Source organism: Triturus cristatus, chromosome 3_2 (assembly GCF_964204655.1).
Source record: "Triturus cristatus chromosome 3_2, aTriCri1.1, whole genome shotgun sequence".
Lineage (NCBI taxonomy): Eukaryota > Metazoa > Chordata > Amphibia > Caudata > Salamandridae > Triturus > Triturus cristatus.
The window spans coordinates 1,206,872,384-1,206,895,885 of NC_140584.1; the positions used below are offsets into that span (position 1 = coordinate 1,206,872,384).

The following is a 23,502-nucleotide window of genomic DNA, read 5'->3' on the forward strand; positions in this document are numbered from 1 at the left end:
CACAGCTCTCTTGGGCCTGGCGCCTCTCCTGCTGGGCGTCTGGCTGCTCCCGACCCGGCCTCTCCGCCCCCCCGGGCGCAAGGGTCCGGACATCAAAGGGCTCCAGACCTATATCTGGGGCGACCCGGCAACAAGACGACAGTTGTATCCCGGAGTCCAGAGCCCTGCTGATCGGATCGCGGCTGACCCTACGGAGAAAGACTCATCCTGAAACTACACTCTGAGCCCTGCTGACGACGTCGCGGCTCCATCGTGCTTAAAAGACCTTCACGAACCTTTGGGGCCCTGCTGACGCTGTCGCGGCCCGACCTTGTTGAACTTACCATCAGAGCCCAGCTGACCTCGTCGCGGCTCGACCGAAGCGGACCTACCACCGGAGCCCTGCTGACTGTGTCGCGGCTCGACCCAAGCGGAACTACCACCCGAGCCCTGCAGACACCGGCGCGCCTCCCCACGTCCGAGCTGCTTTGAGACCAGCACGCAAGGTCTGGCGCAGAGCCTTCCCGTACCAGGCTGGTACTAAGACTGTCCCGCTACCCTACCCCCACAAAGACATTGAGACTCTTCTGGATCACTCGATCCCCCTGTAAATATATTGAATGTGCTACCATTGATAAAGTACCAAGATAAGCAACTGATACGGAGTCCTGTGTAGTGGTGTTACTGGGTCTAGTACGATCACAGGAGAAGGACCTCTCCTAGGAGGCTTCTCGGCGGCGCTCGGCTATAACTTTGCGGTAGGAAGGGGCCCCGGAGTAGTCCCCCCGACTCCCCGGTAGTCCTCCCTCCAACATTTGGTGGCCAGCGACAGGATCCGAGCCAGACGCAATCGTACAGGCAAGTAACGCACCCACTACCTAACCAGACGGAAAGAAGGGAACCATGAACGGCCAAGAAGCAACCGTAGCCGCAACCTTCCAGCCGGAAAGGCTGGAAGAATACACCCACAAAGAACTGAAACAATTCTGCAAGGACAAAGGGATCCCAACCACAGGATTGGGCACCAAGGAAGAAATGCAGAAAGCCCTGAAAGCCTGGGCAGAATCCGAGACCACTCCACCCCGAGCCGAAGGGACCTCGGCCCGGGACGGAAACCTGCCACCGACCATGACCCCGACAGATGGGGGGCGAAGCATCCCGGAAGCCGCCCTATCCCACGAAGAAATGCAAGAACGGGAGAGGGTCCGGACACACGAAATGGACCTCGCACGACTCCGGCTGGATGGTGAACTCCTGCTGGCGGAGAAGAAACTAGCCTTGGAGCAACTACGGCTGCAGGAGGAAATCGAAGAAAAGAAACGGCATCGAGAACTAGAAGAGAAACGGCTAACCCTCGAGCACGAGAGGGGCCTCAAGGAACTCGAACTAAAATCCAAAACGGGGGAGACCAGCACCCCCGGGGCACGGGACGCTCTGCCACTGACCGAACCAAAGGTTCATATCCCCAAGGATGTCGTCAAGGAATACTACAAAAACGACGACATCCAGCAGTGGTTCCGAGCCTACGAGGTAGCCATGACCTCCCATCGGGTACCCCGGAAGGATTGGGGTGCCTGCCTATGGGGGAGGTTCCTCAGCGAGGGCCGGGATACCCTGCTGCAACTCCCCGACGCGGTGATGACATCATACGACCACATGAAAGAAGCCCTACTCACACGCTACGGACTATCCGCCGAGATGTACCGGCAGCGCTTTCGGGACTGTAAGAAGCTCCCCGGTACCACATGGGTCGAATACGTGGACTTCTTCAGCCGGGCCTTTGAAGGGTGGATAAAAGGGAGCAAGGTCACCTCGTACAACGAACTGTTCGACCTCATTGTCTGGGAGCACCTCGCCAACAACTGCTTTGTGGAACTAAGGCAACACCTCCTGGACAGTAAGCTGACCGAGCCCCGGAAGCTCGCCGCCGAAGCCGACCGATGGGTCAACACCCGGGTCCCCCGGAACCCCGTGGGGGACTACCAACGGAGTACCACGGGACCTCCTCGCCAGCGGGGCGGAGGAGGGGGGTCCCACCGCAGTCGAGAATTCCCGGCCGGGCCGCCCAGAAGCCCGCCACGAGGCCAAGCCGCCAACCACACGTCCCCGACCATGGTCCGAAGAGGGACCCCCATCGCCAGGCCTGGACCCCGACCAACAGTGACCTGCATCGGCTGCCAACAGACGGGCCACTATGCGAGCGACCCGGCCTGCCCCGTGAACCGACGGAACGGGACCGCTGGGCCCCCTCCCCGACAAATAGCCGCCGCAGCCCTGGGGGAAGGAGAGGAAGAGGAGGAAAACCGCGAGGACGGGTCCCCCGAGTGGGAACCAGCTGCTATGTCCCTCGTATGCCTGGGCCCCCGAGAAATGGTGCCCCGAGCTGCCATCCCAAGCAACACCCAGAAGTACCAGCAGTGGGTCACTATCAATGGACAATGGGCCGAAGCGCTCCGGGACACTGGGGCCAGTGTGACCGCTGTCCGCTGCCACATGGTGACCCCAGAACAAATCCTGCCGCATGTCCTATGCCCTGTCCGGACCGCGGACAACACCGAAAGCATGTGCCGGATGGCCAGGATCCCCTTCGAGTGGGGAGGAGTGTCAGGCACTCTAAAAGTAACTGTCCGCGACGACGCCCAGGTGGACTGCCTCCTGGGGAACGACCTAGAGAGCTCCCCCTGGGCCCAGGTGGAGCGCCGAGAGCATCTGGGGATGCTAGGGCTGCCCGAGTGGGCCTGCGCCACCACCCGGTCCATGACCGCCCAACCAGCCGCTGCCGCGGCCCCCGACGAGCCTATGGGTCAAGAACTGCCACCCTCATCCGGCACGGAGGAACCTGACGATGAGGCCGGACCCTCCGACCTTTCCCCCGACGAGGCCGCCTCCCTCAGCGAGATCCCCGAGCTGGCCCAGTGGCGTCACGACGGGGGCCCCACCCGCGAACAATTCCAGCAAGAGCAGAAGGCCTGCCCGTCCCTCGAGGGGGCCCGACAGCAAGCGGCCGCCCAGGCCTCGGGGGACCCCACGGGAACCCACTGGATCTATTGGGACAATGACTTATTGTATAGCGAGCAGAAAGTCGCCGAACTGGGAGCCGGCCGAGTGTTGGTGGTTCCCCTCCGATTCCGAGAGTTCCTCCTGAACCTGGCGCATGACGTGCCCCTCGCCGAACACCTCGGGCGAGACAAAACTTACAGCCGCCTAGTGACCCATTTCTATTGGCCCCGAATGCGGAGAGACGTGGACCACCACTGCCGGTCCTGCCCGACCTGCCAAGCTAGCGGAAAGACTGGGGGTCGAGTCAAGGCCCCCCTCCAACCGTTTCCAGCCGTCCACACCCCGTTCGAACGAGTAGGGATCGACATCGTGGGGCCCCTCGACCCCCGAACCGCCCTGGGACACCACTTCATCCTGGTACTGGTCGACCACGCCACCCGATACCCCGAGGCCATCCCACTCCGCACTGTGACAGCTCCAGTGGTGGGCCGGGCCCTGATGGGCATCTTCTCCAGGGTGGGGTTCCCCCGAGAAGTGGTGAGCGACAGGGGTACGAACTTTATTTCGAAGTACATGAGATCCCTCTGGCAACAATGTGGGGTCACCTATAAATTCACCACCCCTTACCACCCCCAGGGGAACGGACTGGTCGAGCGGTTCAACAGAACCTTAAAGGGGATGATCAAGGGCCTGGAGGAGCCCCTGAGGAGGAGATGGGACGTCCTGCTGCCCTGCCTCCTGTTCGCCTATCGAGAGGTGCCACAGAAATCCCTGGGCTTCAGCCCCTTCGAACTATTGTATGGGCACCCCTTCCGAGGGCCCCTCAGCCTGGTCAAGAAGGGCTGGTAGGCGAACGTCCGAGATGCCCCCCCCGACGTCTACCGGTACCTCCTGACCCTGCGGAACCAGACTCGGAAGTTCCGGGCCCTGGCAGAAGCCAACCTCGAAGCCAGCCAAGAAGACATGAAACGCTGGCATGACGAAAATGCCTCAACCATCGAGTTCGAGCCGGGCCAGCAAGTCTGGGTCATGTCGCCCGTGGACCCTTGCGCCCTGCAGGACAAGTGGACCGGGCCCTTCAAGGTGGTTCGAGAGGAAGAGCCCCGTCACCTACCTGGTCGACATGGAGTCCCCGAGGAACCCCCTCCGGGTCCTACACGCCAGCCGGCTCAAGCCCCACTTTGCCCGAACTGAACTAAGCCTGCTGCTGGCTACCGACGATGGGGGCGAAAGCGACTCCGAGCCCCTACCAGACCTCCTGGGGTCCTCGGGCCAAGACGGCTCCTTGGAGGGCGTCCACCTCTCCGCCACCCTGACACCAGAACAGCGCCATGACTGCCGGAAGCTGCTGCAACCCTTCGCTGCCCTCTTCTCTCTCACGCCCGGGGTGACCCCCTGGTGCGTCCACGACGTGGACACCGGGGACAGCCCCCCTGTGCGACACCGCGCCTACAGAGTACCCGACCGAGTCCGAGCCTGCATACAGACCGAGGTCTCCAAGATGCTCGCCCTCGGAGTCATCGAGCCATCCGGCAGCCCGTGGGCCAGCCCTGTGGTCTTGGTGCCGAAGGCCGCCGCCCCCGGCACCCCCCCGGAACTCAGATTTTGTGTAGACTACCGGGGCCTGAACGCAGTCACCAAGACCGATGCCCACCCCCTGCCACGGGCAGACGAGCTGATCGATCGCTTAGGGGCCGCCCGCTACCTAAGCACCTTTGATCTCACCGCTGGGTACTGGCAGATCAAGCTCACCCCCGGCGCCCAGGAACGATCCGCTTTTTCCACCCCCGATGGGCACTACCACTTTCGGGTGATGCCCTTCGGTATGAAGAACGCCCCAGCGACCTTCCAGAGGCTGGTGAACAAGGTCCTGGCTGGGCTAGAAGCTTTCAGCGCGGCCTACCTCGACGACATTGCCGTCTTCAGCAACCACTGGGCCGCGCACCTAGGACACCTCGGAGAAGTCCTGGCCGCTCTCCAAAGGGCCGGGCTCACGATTAAGGCCAGCAAGTGCCAGATCGGTCAAGGATCTGTGACCTATCTGGGCCACCAGGTGGGGAGTGGCCAGGTGGTGCCCCTCCAGTTAAAGGTCGATGCCATCCAGGCGTGGGAGCCCCCCGCGACCCAAACCGCTGTCCGGGCCTTCTTAGGCCTCACCGGCTACTACCGGCGATTTATTAAGGATTATGGCAGTATTGTGGGGTCCCTCACAGAGCTCACTTCCAAGAAACAGCCCAAAGTGGTGCACTGGACGCCCCGCTGTCAAACCGCTTTTGAAGCCCTCAAGGCGGCCATGTGTGCTGCCCCTGTGCTACAGGCCCCCGACTACAGTAAGGAATTTGTGGTTCAGACCGATGCCTCGGAGTACGGGGTCGGGACGGTCCTCTCCCAGATGGACACCGAGGGCCACGACCGACCTGTGGCCTTCATCAGCCGCCGACTGCTGCCACGAGAACAGAGGTGGAGCACCATCGAGCGGGAAGCCTTCGCCGTGGTATGGGCTCTCAAAAAGCTCCGGCCCTACCTTTTCGGCACCCACTTCAGAGTCCAAACTGACCACCGGCCCTTGCGGTGGCTAATGAAAATGCGGGGCGAGAACCCCAAGTTGTTGCGATGGTCCATCTCGCTGCAAGGGATGGACTTCACCGTGGAGCACCGGCCCGGCAACGACCACGCCAATGCCGACGGCCTGTCCAGATTCTTACGCCTCGGCGAGGAGAACCCCCAAGGAGATGGGTGACTCTCCCTGCCTTCAGCTGGGGGGGACGCGTGTTGGAGCCGGCCTCGTGGCGTGGTCCTGTTCCCCCTCGCTAAGCCGCACGAGGTCCCATGCACCTCGGGGCTCCTCCATTTTGGATTGTACGTGACCAACCCCTGGCCCGGGGGATACCACGTGAACACCTCCCCACTCCCGGCGGAGGGCAGTATCGATGGGACCCCCAACCGTCCTTCCACACCTAGGTGCGATCGGCCCACAGCTCTCTTGGGCCTGGCGCCTCTCCTGCTGGGCGTCTGGCCGCTCCCGACCCGGCCTCTCCGCCCCCCCGGGCGCAAGGGTCCGGACATCAAAGGGCTCCAGACCTATATCTGGGGCGACCCGGCAACAAGACGACAGTTGTATCCCGGAGTCCAGAGCCCTGCTGATCGGATCGCGGCTGACCCTACGGAGAAAGACTCATCCTGAAACTACACTCTGAGCCCTGCTGACGACGTCGCGGCTCCATCGTGCTTAAAAGACCTTCACGAACCTTTGGGGCCCTGCTGACGCTGTCGCGGCCCGACCTTGTTGAACTTACCATCAGAGCCCAGCTGACCTCGTCGCGGCTCGACCGAAGCGGACCTACCACCGGAGCCCTGCTGACTGTGTCGCGGCTCGAGCCAAGCGGACCTACCACCCGAGCCCTGCAGACACCGGCGCGGCTCCCCACGTCCGAGCTGCTTTGAGACCAGCACGCAAGGTCTGGCGCAGAGCCTTCCCGTACCAGGCTGGTACTAAGACTGTCCCGCTACCCTACCCCCACAAAGACATTGAGACTCTTCTGGATCACTCGATCCCCCTGTAAATATATTGAATGTGCTACCATTGATTAAGTACCAAGATAAGCAACTGATACGGAGTCCTGTGTAGTGGTGTTACTGGGCCTAGTACGATCACAGGAGAAGGACCTCTCCTAGGAGGCTTCTCGGCGGCGCTCGGCTATAACTTTGCAGTAGGAAGGGGCCCCGGAGTAGTCCCCCCGACTCCCCGGTAGTCCTCCCTCCAACACTGAGGAAGATCTTCAAATGATTCCCAAGTACCACCAGAAAATCCCTTTACTCACGCCTTAGTGACCAGCAAGTTGGACTATGGCAACACCCTTTATTATCAAGCAACTCAACAGAAGACTACAAGCTAACTAGAACTTGGCAACCAGATTCATCCTCAAACTTTGACAAAGAACTTACATCGCACCTCACCTCAGGGATCTCCACTGGCCTCTGAGACACAAACGTGCTAGTTTCAAACTCCTCACACACATTCAAGGTACTACACAACTTAAGAACCACCTACCTGAACATTTGCATCTTTTTCCACCAACCTGTCAGACACCTCCTCTCTGCAGGACTCCTATGCTCACTCATCCTACGCATTCACAGACCCAGATCAGGAGGACAGACTCCTAAAGCGTGGAATGGTCTCCCCCTCCACATCAGAGCCTCCTCTTGTCTTCTTGAATTCCACAAGAAGCTGAAGACCTGGCTTTTCAATCAACCAACCTACCACAGGCAGGGCAGGGCACACAGATACCTGCTCAGCACCAGGATAACCTCGCGGGTGATTAACCAACCTACCTTAGGCAGGGCACATGCACACCTGCTCAGCACCAGGATACCCTCGCGGGTGATTAACCAACCTACCCTAGGCAGGGCTGGGCACACCCACCAGCACAGAGCTCAGCGCCAGGATACCCTTGTGGGTGATTACCCAACCTACCCTAGGCAGGGCAAACGCACACCTGCTCAGCACCAGGATAACCTTGCGGGTGATTAACCAACCTACCCTAGGCAGGGCTGGGCACACACCCGCTCATTGCCAGGATACCCTCGCGAGTGATTAACCACCCTCTCATAAGCAGGGCTAGGCACACACCCGCTCAGTGCCAGGATACCCTTGTGGGTGATTAACCAACCTACCATAGGTGAGGCTGGGCACACACACCTGCTCAGCACCAGGATACCCTCGTGGGTGATTACCCAACCTCTCAGAGGCAGGGCTGGGCACACACACCTGCTGAGTGCCAGCATACCCTCGTGGGTGATTGATTAACCAATCTCTCATAGGCAGAGCTGGACACACACACCTGCTCAGTGCCAAGATACCCTCATGGGTGATTAACCAACCTCTCATAGGCTGAGCTGGGCACACACACCTGCTCAGTGCCAGGATACCCTTGTAGGTGATTACTCAACCGCACATAGGTGGGGCTGGGCACACAAACCTGCTCAGTGCCAGGATACCTTCGTGGGTGATTACCCAACCTCTCATAGGCAGGGCTGGGCACACACACCTGCTCAGCGCCAGGATACCCTTGTGAGTGATTAACCAACCTACCCTAGGCTGGGTTGGGCACACACACCAGCTCAGCACCAGGATACGCTTGCGGGTGATTACCCAAACTCTCATAGGTGGGGCTGGGAACACACACACCTGCTCAGCGCCACGATACCCTCGCAGGTGATAACGCAACCTCTCATAGGCAGGGCTAGGCACACACACCTGCTCAGTGCGAGAATACCCTAGCAGGTGACTAATCAACCTACCATAGGCAGGACTGGGCACACGTACCTGCTCAGTGCCACGATAGCCTGGCGGGTGATTACCAAACGTCACATAGGCGGGGCTGGGCACACACACATGCTCAGCGTCAGGATACCCTCACAGGTGATTAACCAACCTCTCCTAGGCAGGGTTGGGCACACACTCCTGCTCAGCACCAGGATAACTTTGTGGGTGACTGACCAACCTACCCTAGGTAGGGCTGGGCACACACACCTGCTCAGCAGCAGGATACCCTCGCAGGTGATTACCCAACCTACCCTAAGCAGGGCTGGGCACACACACCTGCTGAGCACCAGGATACCCTCACAGGTGATTAACCAACCTCTCATAGGTGGGGCTTGGCACACACACACACACCTGCTCAGCACCAGGATACCCTCGCCGGTGATTAGCCAAACTACCCTTGGCAGGGCACACACACATCTGCTCAGCGCCAGGATACCCTCGCCGGTGACAGAGCGCTTTACAAATACACACAACATGAAACAGGAGATGTGAAGAGCCAAGAATCTGACCCCGGAATGAACAAGGCACACAGAATCTTCCCCCGTGCCACCCACATACGTCATACACAATAGAAAGAGGCAAGAACTTGCTGCTGTGCGACCACTCACCTCAGTGGACATGGATTCTCCAATCTGACTCACAATAAACCCTGAGCAGGAGCCCAGAATCTGCCACCGGTGTGACACACACACACCAGTGAGTATACAAGAAGCCCAGAGTGTGGCATGGGCTTGACACACACACACCAAACAGAATGCAAGGAGTCCAGTGTGTGGCATGGGTGTGACACACACACCAAACAAAATACAAGATGTCCAGTGTGTGGCATGGGTGTGACACACACCAAACAGAATGCAAGGAGTCCAGTGTGTGGCATTGGCTTGACACACACACACACACTAAACAGAATGCCAGGAGTCCAGTGTGTGGTATGGGTGTGACACACACACCAAACAGAATGCCAGGAGTCCAGTGTGTGGTATGGGTGTGACACACACACCAAACAGAATGCAAGGAGTCCAGTGTGTGGTATGGGTGTGACACACACCAAACAGAATGCAAGGAGTCCAGTGTGTGGCATGGGTGTGACACACACCAAACAGAATGCAAGGAGTCCAGTGTGTGGCATGGGTGTGACACACACACCAAACAAAATACAAGATGTCCAGTGTGTGGCATTGGCTTGACACACACACCAAACAGAATACAAGAAGTCCAGTGTGTGGCATTGGCTTGACAGACACACCAAACATAATGCCAGGAGTCCAGTGTGTGGTATGGCTGTGACACACACCAAACAGAATGCAAGGAGTCCAGTGTGTGGTATGGCTGTGACACACACACCAAACAGAATGCCAGGAGTCCAGTGTGTGGTATGGGTGTGACACACACACCAAACAGAATGCCAGGAGTCCAGTGTGTGGTATGGGTGTGACACACACACCAAACAGAATGCAAGGAGTCCAGTGTGTGGTATGGGTGTGACACACACACCAAACAGAATGCAAGGAGTCCAGTGTGTGGCATGGGTGTGACACACACCAAACAGAATGCAAGGAGTCCAGTGTGTGGCATGGGTGTGACACACACACCAAACAAAATACAAGATGTCCAGTGTGTGGCATTGGCTTGACACACACACACACACCAAACAGAATACAAGAAGTCCAGTGTGTGGCATTGGCTTGACAGACACACCAAACATAATGCCAGGAGTCCAGTGTGTGGTATGGCTGTGACACACACCAAACAGAATGCAAGGAGTCCAGTGTGTGGTATGGCTGTGACACACACACCAAACAGAATGCCAGGAGTCCAGTGTGTGGTATGGGTGTGACACACACACCAAACAGAATGCCAGGAGTCCAGTGTGTGGTATGGGTGTGACACACACCAAACAGAATGCAAGGAGTCCAGTGTGTGGTGTGGGTGTGACACACACACCAAACAGAATGCAAGGAGTCCAGTGTGTGGCATGGGTGTGACACACACCAAACAGAATGCAAGGAGTCCAGTGTGTGGCATGGGTGTGACACACACACCAAACAAAATACAAGATGTCCAGTGTGTGGCATTGGCTTGACACACACACACACACCAAACAGAATACAAGAAGTCCAGTGTGTGGCATTGGCTTGACAGACACACCAAACATAATGCCAGGAGTCCAGTGTGTGGTATGGCTGTGACACACACCAAACAGAATGCAAGGAGTCCAGTGTGTGGTATGGCTGTGACACACACACCAAACAGAATGCCAGGAGTCCAGTGTGTGGTATGGGTGTGACACACACACCAAACAGAATGCCAGGAGTCCAGTGTGTGGTATGGGTGTGACACACACACCAAACAGAATGCAAGGAGTCCAGTGTGTGGTATGGGTGTGACACACACACCAAACAGAATGCAAGGAGTCCAGAGTGTGGCATTGGCTTGACACACACACCAAACAGAATGCAAGGAGTCCAGTGTGTGGTATGGCTGTGACACACACACCAAACAGAATGCCAGGAGTCCAGTGTGTGGTATGGGTGTGACACACACACCAAACAGAATGCCAGGAGTCCAGTGTGTGGTATGGCTGTGACACGCACACCAAACAGAATGCAAGGAGTCCAGTGTGTGGTATGGCTGTGACACACACACCAAACAGAATGCAAGGAGTCCAGTGTGTGGTATGGGTGTGACACACACACCAAACAGAATGCAAGGAGTCCAGGGTGTGGCATGGATGTGACACACACACCAAACAAAATACAAGATGTCCAGTGTGTGGCATTGACTTGAAACACACACACACACCGAACAGAATACAAGAAGTCCAGTGTGTGGCATTGGCTTGACACACACACCAAACAGAATGCCAGGAGTCCAGTGTGTGGTATGGCTGTGACACACACACCAAACAGAATGCCAGGAGTCCAGTGTGTGGTATGGCTGTGACACACACACCAAACAAAATACAAGGAGGCTCCAATCTGCCACCGGTGTACCCCAGACACATAAAAGAGGATACACACAGGTACGCACACACACAGACACACACGGACACACAGATACGCACACAGGTACACACAGGTACACACACGCACACTCAAGTACAAACACACAGACACTCAGGTACACACGCACACGGACACACAGGTACACAGACACACAGGTACAAACACACAGACACACACACGGACACACTGGTACGCACACAGGTACACACACAGACACACAGGTGCATACACGGACACACAGGTACACACACAGACACACAAATACAGACACACACATGATGCTGCGTGAGCACACCTCAAAAATCGATCTAAGTAGGAGCCTTCCTACCTCTGCACGTGCCCTGCGATGCCCACTCCAGCCAGGTGTGTAGTACCAGCCTCCAGCGGATCCTTGTGGTCCGGGCCCACGCTGCTGCCCCCGGCCCCTCAGTGCCCGGTCCGGTCCGGTCCTCCCTCCATCCCCGGCGGACTCTGCTTCCGGCTCTGGCTCTAGAGCGGCCACGAGGGCTGCTCCGGGGGCCGAGGCCGCCCCCACCTCACCTCACCCTGGGGAGGAATCTTGGCTAATTTTAGGTGTGAGCGGACATGTGGACAGCTGAACATGCCCCAGGCTGGCAGGGAGCCCGCCAGGGCGTCTGCAGCCATCGCACCCTGCCAGTCAGAGGCACGGCCTGGCGTAACCTGGCACTGCCCACCCTACAGACACCACTGCAGGCGAAGACATCACTGCAGACACAGACACGCACCCCTACAGGCGCAGACACCCCTACAGGCGCAGACACCACTGCAGGCGCAGACACCACTGCAGGCACAGTCACCACTGCAGGCGCAGACACCACTGCAGGCGCAGACACCACTGCAGGCGCTGACACCACTGCAGGCGCAGACACCCTAGGCACAACTCAGACACCACCGGCTGCCAGTCAGAGGCACGTCCTGCTGTAACCTAGCACTGCCCACCCAACAGACACCCCTGCAGGCGCGGACACCACTGCAGGCGCAGACATCACTGCAGGCGCAGACACCACTGCAGGCACAGACACTGACACCACTGCAGGCACAGACACTGATACCACTGCAGGCACAGACACCACTGCAGGCGCAGACACCACTGCAGGCTCAGACACCACTGCAGGCTCAGACACCACTGCAGGCGCAGACACCACTGCAGGCACAGACACCACTGCAGGCACAGACATCACTGCAGGCGCAGACACCCCTAAAGGCGCAGATACCCTAGGCACAACTCGACACCACCGGCTGCCAGTCAGAGGCAGGTCCTGCTGTAACCTAGCACTGCCCACCCAACAGACACCCCTGCAGGCGCAGACACCACTGCAGGCACAACTCATTCCAACAGGCACAGCTCACGCCTACAGGCACAGCTCACCCTAACAGGACAGATCACCCCCTGCAGGCACAGCTCACCCTAACAGGCACAGCTCACCCCTGCAGGACAGCTTACGCCTGCAGGCACAGCTCACCCGGGCCTAACAGCACAGCTCACCCCTACAGGCACAGATGAGACATCGCCTGGTGCTCGCCCCTCAACCTTACCGGATGCCCCTGCTTTCTATACTTCCAATCACCGAATGTTTCAGCGGCGGTCGTTGAACTCACTGGCCCATTCTTATATCCCTTTGCTCTCAGAACAGTAAGTGGGCCATTCTTAAGACAAACACGAGCTTAGCAACAAGTAACCCATCAGAGGCTGCGGTCTTCAACCTCCAGACCGGGGCGTCCATTTACCGACATGATGGGAAGGCCAAGTGACGTCACGCAGGCTCCGACACACATTGGCACCCAGGCGTGGCCCTTTGACCTCTGCGCCCCGCAGTAGCAGCACCTCTGGGCTTAACTTCACCCTCCCCTGCCTGGCCAGCTCCCTGAGGCTACAGTTGGCTGCGGAGGGGGGAGAGTGAGTGAAGCGGCCCCTGGGGGCCCGTTGTTGGCACCTCGGCTCCAGGGTCTCTCAGGGCTCGCTGGGAGGCGCCTGTCTGGGGGCAGGTGACGGGGCCCCCGGCCATCATCACTTCCCCTGGAGCAGCAGCAGCTCTTTTACCTCACCCTCCCTGCCAGGCCAGCGCCTTGAGGCTACAGTTGGCGCTCTGTGCTTAGTTTCATCCTCCCTGCCAGGCCAGCGCCTTGAGGCTACAGTTGGCGCTCTGTGCTTAGCTTCACCCTCCCTGCCAGGCCAGCGCCTTGAGGCTACAGTTGGCTGGGGAGGGGGAGAGTGAGTGAAGGGGCTCTGCTGCGGGCCCGTTGTTGGCACCTCGGCCCCAGAGTCGCTCAGGCCTTGGTGGACGGGGTGTATGTCTGCCCAGGCCTCGCTGGGAGGCGCCCGTCCTAGAGAGGAAAATTGGGAGGATGTAATGCAGAGCTGCCGAATTTGGAACTATGGGAATTGGTTTCAGTCGCAGCCTCAGCTCAACATCCTGTGATTCTGGGCAAAGGACTTAAATGCCCAGGGCCTAAAATCAAAATGAATTTGATCTTCTGTAACAGGCCCGGCTCCAGGAGTTTTTATTTGGGTGGGCCAATGGTGCATTCGGGTGGGCCACTGCGGCAGTCGCAGCCTGCATGACTCGTGGGGGGAGTGAGAGGGGGCAGGGGGGTTCACGAGGTGCTGGGGGTTCACGCTGGGCAGGGGGTTCACACGGGGGTTTATTTAATAATATTATTTTTTTTAAAGTGTGGCTTACCATTCCGCCGGCCGGGTCCCACGTCTTCTCGGCTCCTGCTCTCCTGCCTGCGGCAGGAACAGGATGCAGGCAGCCAGGCTCCCTCCCCAAAGCCAAGCAACACCCAAAGCAAGCAGTGTTGTGATTGGTCGGGGCGCCGCCCAGCCAGGTGCTTACGTAGAGGCCATGTTCTCCATGCAGCCTGCATGGAGAAGGGCAGAGTGGGCATAACTAGTTTGGGCGGCCCCAGAGGGCTGATGAATAGAGAAAGACCTCTTATCTGACCTATCTTTTTCCTGTGGGAGTTAATCTCTCATATATTACACAAGCCCCCACGTTATCACAGTTACTCAAAAACCATTTTAATTTCTTTATGTATCATTTTATTTACTTTTTTATATATAAAATTAGAGACAAAAATATACATAACGATATATTCACAATTATCATATAATCATCTGATTCACATGTAAAACATACACTTTGTTTCCTCAAAGATTAGATGGCATACTTGTATAGAAACAAGAGTTTTTGTTTAGAGACCCCACAAAAAAAAGAAAAGGGATTATAAGAAAAACATCACATGCACATTCTCACTTCTCATCCATTCCTACATACTACCAAACATTCTCCGCCAATCACTTTTCATTAAAAACCAACAAACCCTCCCTGAATTGAGATCCTACTTGGATAATGCTACAGGCAAAATTAATCTCTATCCACAAGATTTTAGCACTTATTACGATGCCCTCAAATGCTGAGGTCGTAAGGTTTTTAAATCTGATTCTTCTGAGGATCTCTTCAGAGTGTGGTTGTTGTGTCTGGTCGGTCGACGTACGTTTCGGAGACTGACTGTGTCTCCTTCTTCAGGACCAAAACATTTCTTCCAGAACTCACAGAAATTCTGCGTAGTAAAAGAATGGGGTTCTCTCTGCAGAGAAAGAAATTTATGAGAGTAACTGGGGGGGATTTGGATTACAAAAAAAATCCAGCAACTAGGTAGTTAAATGCTCTTGCTTAGTTAGAGCTAGAAAAAGTTTTATAAAACATCACTGTGGCGTTTCAAACAGTAGTTTAAGACAAAAAAGAAAGGGATAGTGCCCAAGTTATGAGTTACCCAATAGTGCCGCTAAATACAAAAAGATTTTCGTGTCATAGAGAGATTTAGAAACACCATAAGCTAAGTAGCAGAGATAGAGAAATCTGAGAGAGGGCATTTACGTGCTATTCTCCTACATGTATTGATCGGAATTGCGTCTGTTATCCCGACATCTGTTCTGGGCTTCTACTGCTCTGACGGGGACTGTGGTATTTACAAGGTCTAAAAGATTAAAAGATGATAGCATTATGCTCGCCGGTTTTATGCTAGACTTCATGGCTGTACTGTAACGGAACACATATGTGTGGTTATCTCACCCTTAATGGCTATATGGTGTTTATCTTGGTACGTGGGGCCATGGCTCATTTATACATGTCGCCCGTTCAAGAATACAGCCAGATCGATTAACAACACCACATCTGGTCGTTTATTCCAATTCCATCTAGAAATGAAAATTACAGGTATCTGTGTCTCAGGTATGCTAGCCAACAAAGTTCGGCAGCCAGGGATTTGGAGTGGAATACTCAGTGCTGCTTACCTAAATTTGTTTCGATGCAGTGAACTTCAGTGCTGTACGTAAAAGCTGTCTCCATGCAGAGTTGATATCATAGATGTCCGTTATTCAATCTAAATGGCAGGGAGAGCCAACGCGTCATTAACACAATCTAGTCGATTGGTTGACGATGTTATTTTTGAAAAAGCTAAAACTGGGTATACATTAGCTAGTCGTCATCTAGTACCGTGTTGCTGATATTGACATGTCTACTAGGCATAAGGATAGTTCTAGGTATATTTACTAGTATTGAAGATGAGCATGGCGCGCGCTATATGCAAGTCTAGGGGACACATTAGTGTGTAACAGCAATATATAGGAGGCATGTGGCCATATCGTATACTTTAGTTAAATATAATGAGGACCTGCTGCAATTGTATATTAAAACACGCAAACAGCGTGACTCTCATTGAAAATAAACTGTTGGTGTCGGTAATGCTCCTGCTTCCTAGTCAGTTATATGCAAACTGGTAAGTTATTACACTTGAAAATAATTTAAAGTCAGCCATCTCCTGTTGTAATATACACGCTGGAAGATCACGGAGAATAAGCTGAACCAAAGTGTCTGAAACGAAACTCTACGATATTTTCTGTTTGCTTCTAATGGTTAAGGTGTAGGGCCTAATCTTGTTCTTACCTCCCAACTGGCGTTGCTTTCCGTGTTCTTCATCACCGAGTGTACAAATCACTAATGCGATGAGAGCCGTGTGTTTATTTGGTAACGCTAATGATCACGTGTTACTACGTGAGATTAGAGTGGCGTGCACGTACGTATAGTGGAGATCGCCCGATTGTCTAAATCAGCGCCATCTTTGAATGGTGTTTATAAGCTAATGAGGGTAAGTGGTGTTTGGTATTTGGACTAGGTGGATGCCAGGACTGATATATTCAAAATCTGTAAATACAGATATGTATTTTACGGCTTGGTAAAAGGCGTGGTCAGACAAACATATACTTGTACAAGCCGTTTGTTTATTTGTACCAGAGCTGACTGGGAGGGACTGACCAGGCGGATTCTGGTCAGGGTAGACGGGACAGTTGTACTGATCCCCGATATAATAGTGAAACTACTACTACATTACATACGTGACCAAAAAGATCAGTGGCCGGAGACTATTGTAAGTGCCATCTTGGAATGGTTTAAAGAGATCTAAGCATGAAGGCAGATCTCACAGTGCGGTATGCCATTAACTTGGAACTAGTGTGAGAGCCATCTTGGTGTGGTTACCGAACAAATGTATTGGAAGGCAAGTCCTCACAGTGTTGTAATTTTTGTATTGCTGGTGCCAAAGTACAAATTCGCAGACAAATTATGGAGAACTGAGTGTTATGGGCGGTATCAGAATTATTCTGTAACTAACCACAATATCTCCTCGTTCAGGCCTTTGCGTACAGTGTCCAAATGAAAAGTCCAGAATGTTTCGCGCTGTTTTCTGTTTTTTGCTGGATCCTTTCCTGGTATAATCTTAACCTTTTCGAAGATGGTCCATGTAAACTTTTTCTAGCTCTAACTAAGCAAGAGCATTTAACTACCTAGTTGCTGGATTTTTTTTGTAATCCAAATCCCCCCCAGTTACTCTCATAAATTTCTTTCTCTGCAGAGAGAACCCCATTCTTTTACTACGCAGAATTTCTGTGAGTTCTGGAAGAAATGTTTTGGTCCTGAAGAAGGAGACACAGTCAGTCTCCGAAACGTACGTCGACCGACCAGACACAACAACCACACTCTGAAGAGATCCTCAGAAGAATCAGATTTAAAAACCTTACGACCTCAGAATTTGAGGGCATCGTAATAAGTGCTAAAATCTTGTGGATAGAGATTAATTTTGCCTGTAGCATTATCCAAGTAGGATCTCAATTCAGGGAGGGTTTGTTGGTTTTTAATGAAAAGTGATTGGCGGAGAATGTTTGGTAGTATGTAGGAATGAATGAGAAGTGAGAATGTGCATGTGATGTTTTTCTTATAATCCCTTTTCTTTTTTTTGTGGGGTCTCTAAACAAAAACTCTTGTTTCTATACAAGTATGCCATCTAATCTTTGAGGAAACAAAGTGTATGTTTTACATGTGAATCAGATGATTATATGATAATTGTGAATATATCGTTATGTATATTTTTGTCTCTAATTTTATATATAAAAAAGTAAATAAAATGATACATAAAGAAATTAAAATGGTTTTTGAGTAACTGTGATAACGTGGGGGCTTGTGTAATATATGAGAGATTAACTCCCACAGGAAAAAGATAGGTCAGATAAGAGGTCTTTCTCTATTCATTTGTCGTTTTCCCCTCCTCTTAGGCCTAAAAGTACTCAGGGGTAACCTTCCACTCATTGGCCCCAGAGGGCTGACCAAATAGTCTTTGTGCACTCATGACCTGACTGCTTGTGTAATATATGAGAGATTAACTCCCACAGGAAAAAGATAGGTCAGATAAGAGGTCTTTCTCTATTCATTTGTCGTTTTCCCCTCCTCTTAGGCCTAAAAGTACTCAGGGGTAACCTTCCACTCATTGGCCCCAGAGGGCTGACCAAATAGTCTTTGTGCACTCATGACCTGACTGCTAATTAAATAAACAAAAACAGAAAGGGCATGACAGGGCCGGCTTTAGCACTAGTGCGAAAGTCTTGTTTGGCGCCCCACCAATGACCTCTTTCTCCGTGGATACCATTACTGCCACCCTCCAACAGCGCCCCTCATCTTTACGTAGCCCCTCTCTCATATGCATTTCATCTGTTGTATAGCGCAACTCATATCAGTGTAGGGTGTCACAGTACTTTATACCACGCACACATTATACAGAGAAAATGAATCATACAAGTATGTAAGTCTATAGATAATGTCACTGTAGGAGAGTAGGATCTGCACTTATGTTGCCCCCACTTTTTTTCTGATGCATACACTGGTTTCTGACTATAGTCTGGCTGGGTCCCTGCTAATCAGGGCCCCAGTCTCACTGATCTCTCTAAAACAACTTGGTGTGCATATTAGATGCACTAGTGATTGGATACTGTGGTACCTTATGAGCCCCTAGTATATGGTACCTTAGGTACCGAGGGCATTGGTACTTCACAGGCCTACCAGGGGCTGCAGCTTGTATTATGCCACCCCTGGGAAGCATTCACAATCTGACACCACAGGCCTGCTACTGCAGCCTGTGTGAGGTAGTGTTAGCACTCCTCACTGAGGTATAGGTTCCTATATCTCATCATACACACACATATGAACCTATCAGTCACCCCTATGGTAGGCCCTATCAATCCTGAGGGCAGGGTGCTTGGTTTACTATGTGAGGGGGTGCTTCTGCCTGAGCATGACCCCTCTGCAGCTAGCAGAATCTATTCTCTACTGCTGTTTGTGGATGCGGTTAAACCATATACTCTTAAGTGCATTATAACCTCGCGGTAAATGCTAACTTTGGAATGACTGCATCAAAACATATGAACAAAAGTAACCGTACGGCTGACCAATGTTGAGCACATCAAATCCAAAATCAGTATACAAATTCGTGGTAGGTGCAAGAACACGTCCAGAGCAAGCCGTACTTATGCTCTACTGGAGACCAGATATACAAACTTTTTACAAAAGGACGGTGCACCAAAGAAGAGTCTTTTCAAATATTCCAATTGTTGTTCATTTATTCTTATTCAACTCTTAGAGATATCAGACTCAGCCAACGCGTTTCGTTCTTTACGAACTTCGTCAGGGCTGTGAATAAATACAAATACAAACATATATATGTATAAAACACATTATGTACAACATAAAACACAACATACTACATTATTTCTAATACATAAAAAATGACGTTACTATATATTTCTATACGAATAATGAAAAACTGAAGAAAAGACAACATGAAACATATAACATTAATTCCACGTATAAATACATTACAGACAATATTCCATATTTCGACATATTGATCAGAATCACATACACAACAAGAATTTAAAACTTTCAAAGAACCACATGTATATCCTGCCTGAGTATATATATAATACGATATCCTAGGCAGAGAGTTCATTTTGATATTAATATGCTAAGAAACCTCATCTATAAGAGAGCTATTGAATTTCTAATATGTATCATCTTTTATAAGCGTTAAATATCTAGACCTAATATGATTCAAAGAACCACATGTGTATCCTGCCTGGGTATATATGTAGTACGATACCCTAGGCAGAAAATTCATTTTGATATTAACATGCTAAGAAACCTCATCTATAAGTGAGCTAATGAATTTCTAATATACAAAATCTTTTATATGCACTAAGTATCTACAACTAATGTGATTCACACCGATATTATTAAACAAATTTTTTTGTGTGTTGCAATTCTTACCATAGATTGTTTTTTAAAAAACGTCGACCTTCAGGAATTTCAGAAGGTGGTCGACTTTCAATTGGTATGCTTTTTCACAAGAAATGTTATGTGGCCTGGTAGGAGTGAATTATGAAATTATTATAGCCTCTTCTGGGCATGAAAAATTGTAATAAAAGGAAAAACACGGATAACAAGATGTTTCTATAGAAAAACTAGAGTCACCTTACCTCTCCAGATGGCTGAAAGGTGTATACCTATGTAAACCACTGGTTATTTCAATTAGAAATAGGACTCTTAATTTGGTCCGTAGATTGTGTGGGTACAATTGAATCAACACTGTTGTTGTATATTTAAGACCATTGTGTAGGCTCCATTTTTCTAAAAACGAAACGGAGAATATTATAAGCACCTATTCTTAATCTCATATCATTTCCCATACACCCATACTTAATCTAGACTCCTAACCTTAGCATTCTGACCCATTATTAACAGGTTAACCATGTAGCGGTAGTGAGGTACTACATATTTGTGAAATTAACGGGGGGCTATTGATTACGACAGCCTATATCTCCCACCATGTATTTGTCTACAGTATAAAAACCAATACTATTATATACCATATATGTCTATTGGAACCAACGGAGCGGTAGTGTGCTATATAATATAGACTGTAAGTATTCATAGTCGCATTTTCCATCTTTTTAAGATCTCTCTGAAATTATGCTTAGAAAAAGAAAAGTCATCGGTTATTCCTAATAATAGTTTAAAAGCCGAGCGACGTTGCTATTATCAAAGATGTACAATGAATAAATAAATTTACCCCATATTAACTCCAAGAGTTCCTCTAATTCCCGCCAAAGCAACCAAAATATATCTGTGTGAGCGGTACTTATCACGTAAAGAGACGTGACCCCGATAATGTACACAGAACACCTATCTTAACCGTTTGACATGGTCCCAAAGATATCACTTTAGTTTGTTATTTTCTAAGCAGACTGCCTCATTCTCGTCTTACCTTCGAAACGGGCGCTTCCTCGAGTTAACGGCGAAACCATGCCTCATTGGTCAGGACTCTTAAATACGCCCAACCCTCATATCACGTGAGGGAACCCGGAAGAATTAGGAGCTATTTTACAATTTAAAAAACGGACTTTACAAACATATGGGCGCCATTTTGGGATGGTATACGGGTTTAGTAAAACGATAGAGCGCTGTGAAGAACAAAATAAACACAACGTCTTATCTAGGCTAGAAGGGCAGGCACATTTTTATATTGTTTATAAAAAGGTGTATAGGGTAAGATTATTTAGAGGGAAATAATGTGGACGCCTCGGAAATATTTAGAAGGATGTTAAGATATTAAAACAGGGATTCCGAACATATATGCGCCATTTTGAAACGGTATAGAGGTTCGGTAAACCGATGGAACTTTCTAATAACCAAATGGGCTTGCCATTGTATCTATGCATAAAATGAGGCCCATCTTTTATTTATTACAAAAGGTGTAATGTGGACGCCTCGGAAATATTTGGAATGATGTTGCGAAATTGAGACGGAGTTCCTGAACATATATGCGCCATTTTGGAATAGTATAGAGGGTTGGTAAACCGAAAAAAACCCGAAAAAAACTATTTAATAACCAAGTGGGCATACCGTTTTATATATGATAAAGGAGAGGCCCATTGTTTATTAATTACAAAGGGTGTAAGAGACAAAATTCATTTAAGAGGCATAACGTGGGTGCCTCTCATCATAAATGAGCGACATTTCCGAACAACAAACACCATATAATAATCAACGTTGTCGGTATAATTTTATACCTGATATAAACCAGTCTTAGATTAAGAAAATCAGTTTCATAAAAAATATATAGAATTGTATGTTGGATATGAGAAGGCTTCATTGTCGAATACAATCTAGGAGAGGTAATATGTACATTTGTCCAAATAGACACGTACCGTCTGAGGAAATATGAATTTTGTGATCAGTTATGTCCCCTATCGTAGACCCCAACGGCTCCATGTGCATGCTATAAGTACATGTATGTTCCCTCCAGTTCCAGTTTCGAAGACGCAAATACATATGCGTCCACCGTCAACATGTCCTCTTTCAGATCCGCTATGAATGGGTTAGATATTCCATTCCTAAGTATGAAAGGCCACCGACTTTATGTGGTTCACTTTCCACATTTTACAGATTCAGGCGAGTAGGCCCTGAATTCTGCCATCAAGCTTTTCCTGCTTTCTGTCTCTGGAAGCTCCAGCCCGAGCCTGCATCTGTATCCATGAACTTTGTCCTACTCCCTGCGCGGCTAACGGTGCCTGATCCAGCCTGTTGCCTGCCAAAAACTGTATTTCACCTTCAAGATTATCTGCTTCGCTCCTCATCCGATGCATTCCTGTCTAGTAGTTTAGGTAAACATTCCTCCAGCTACCGTGCAAGGGGCCAGGCCTCACTGTCCTCGTGCAAGTAATTCATAGCCCCTGTTACCATGGAAGATTCCTGCCCCCTCGCATCTCATGTAGACACTTAGACGCCCGTACACGCACTAACAGTCAGTATAGAATAGATTCCGTCCGAGAGGCCTTTCCTTTTGGATAATACAGTTCTTTAAACATAAGATATTAGATATGATTTGGGATTAGGTTGACATGACCCCTCAGACTTCTGTCTCCACATGTAGAGCTAAATGTCAAGTCCCCTTCACCCTCTAGTTGCACGTCAATCACACGTCATGCGGCTGCGCGCGCATCTCTGCCAAATATTTCTGCTGACATTGCAGGATTCTCTTATGGATCCACCCATTTGTGACATCATGTTTAATGACGTATTTTAGTTACACCCATGTTTACGCCTTTTTTGGTTACGTATGCATATTTTATCTCTCTTATCAACTGTTACGCCTCCTGCATCTGTTACACTATAATGCCTTTCTTATAAAAGTGATTACCTGTCAATAATATATTGCCTTCCTTCCTGAACCCTCATGGTGATGGAGTGTGAAGCCTGCAATTCGAATTGTATTTCCTTTGTAGAGGAATAAAGCCTTTTAAAACCTCTAATACCACGGATTCTGCCTCTTATATTTACTGAGTTATTCTTACTAGACTTTACCGCATAAAAAATAGTACCGGTAATGAAATATTTACCACAGAAATTGGCGCCCGAACAGGGACACTTTCTCATCTCACGCGCCGGAGGTGCGTTGCAGGCCCGGTCTCCTGCCATAGCTGAACGGACAAAAACGCGTATCTGCAGGATTTCCTGTATCTCCCTCCGGCCAAGCGGGGGTGACTGAGGCTGCGATCAACACCCAGACGAGGCGGTGAGAAGTGCGAAGTATCCCGACCAGAGCCTAGCTGAGAGAGCAAGATCCGAGGTATACAGAGGCCCACCAGGTTCCGAAGTTCCGAGTCCAGTCGAGTCCAGTCCAGTCCGGTCCAGTTTCAGTTCAGTTCCGAGGCCTTCCGTTCCGCGCTACCCGGTGAGTACCATTGCCGGGGAGGCATTTAAACGTGCACATAGTCTGTGCCGG

The 23,502-nt window shown here is 51.2% G+C and overlaps 1 protein-coding gene across 9 annotated transcripts in view; it reads right to left on the reverse strand.

The window, feature by feature from the left end:
• Window positions 1–23,502, reverse strand: part of OBSL1 (obscurin like cytoskeletal adaptor 1) — a 685,475-nt gene that overhangs the window by 555,698 nt on the left and 106,275 nt on the right. The window contains exon 1 of one of the 9 annotated variants that reach the window (XM_085650176.1): window positions 11,639–11,795. The exons of the other annotated variants lie outside the window; for them this stretch is intronic. The gene's annotated coding sequence lies outside the window, so the exon portion shown is untranslated. Of the gene's footprint in view, window positions 1–11,638; window positions 11,796–23,502 lie in introns of those variants that run through there. 9 annotated transcript variants of the gene reach the window in all.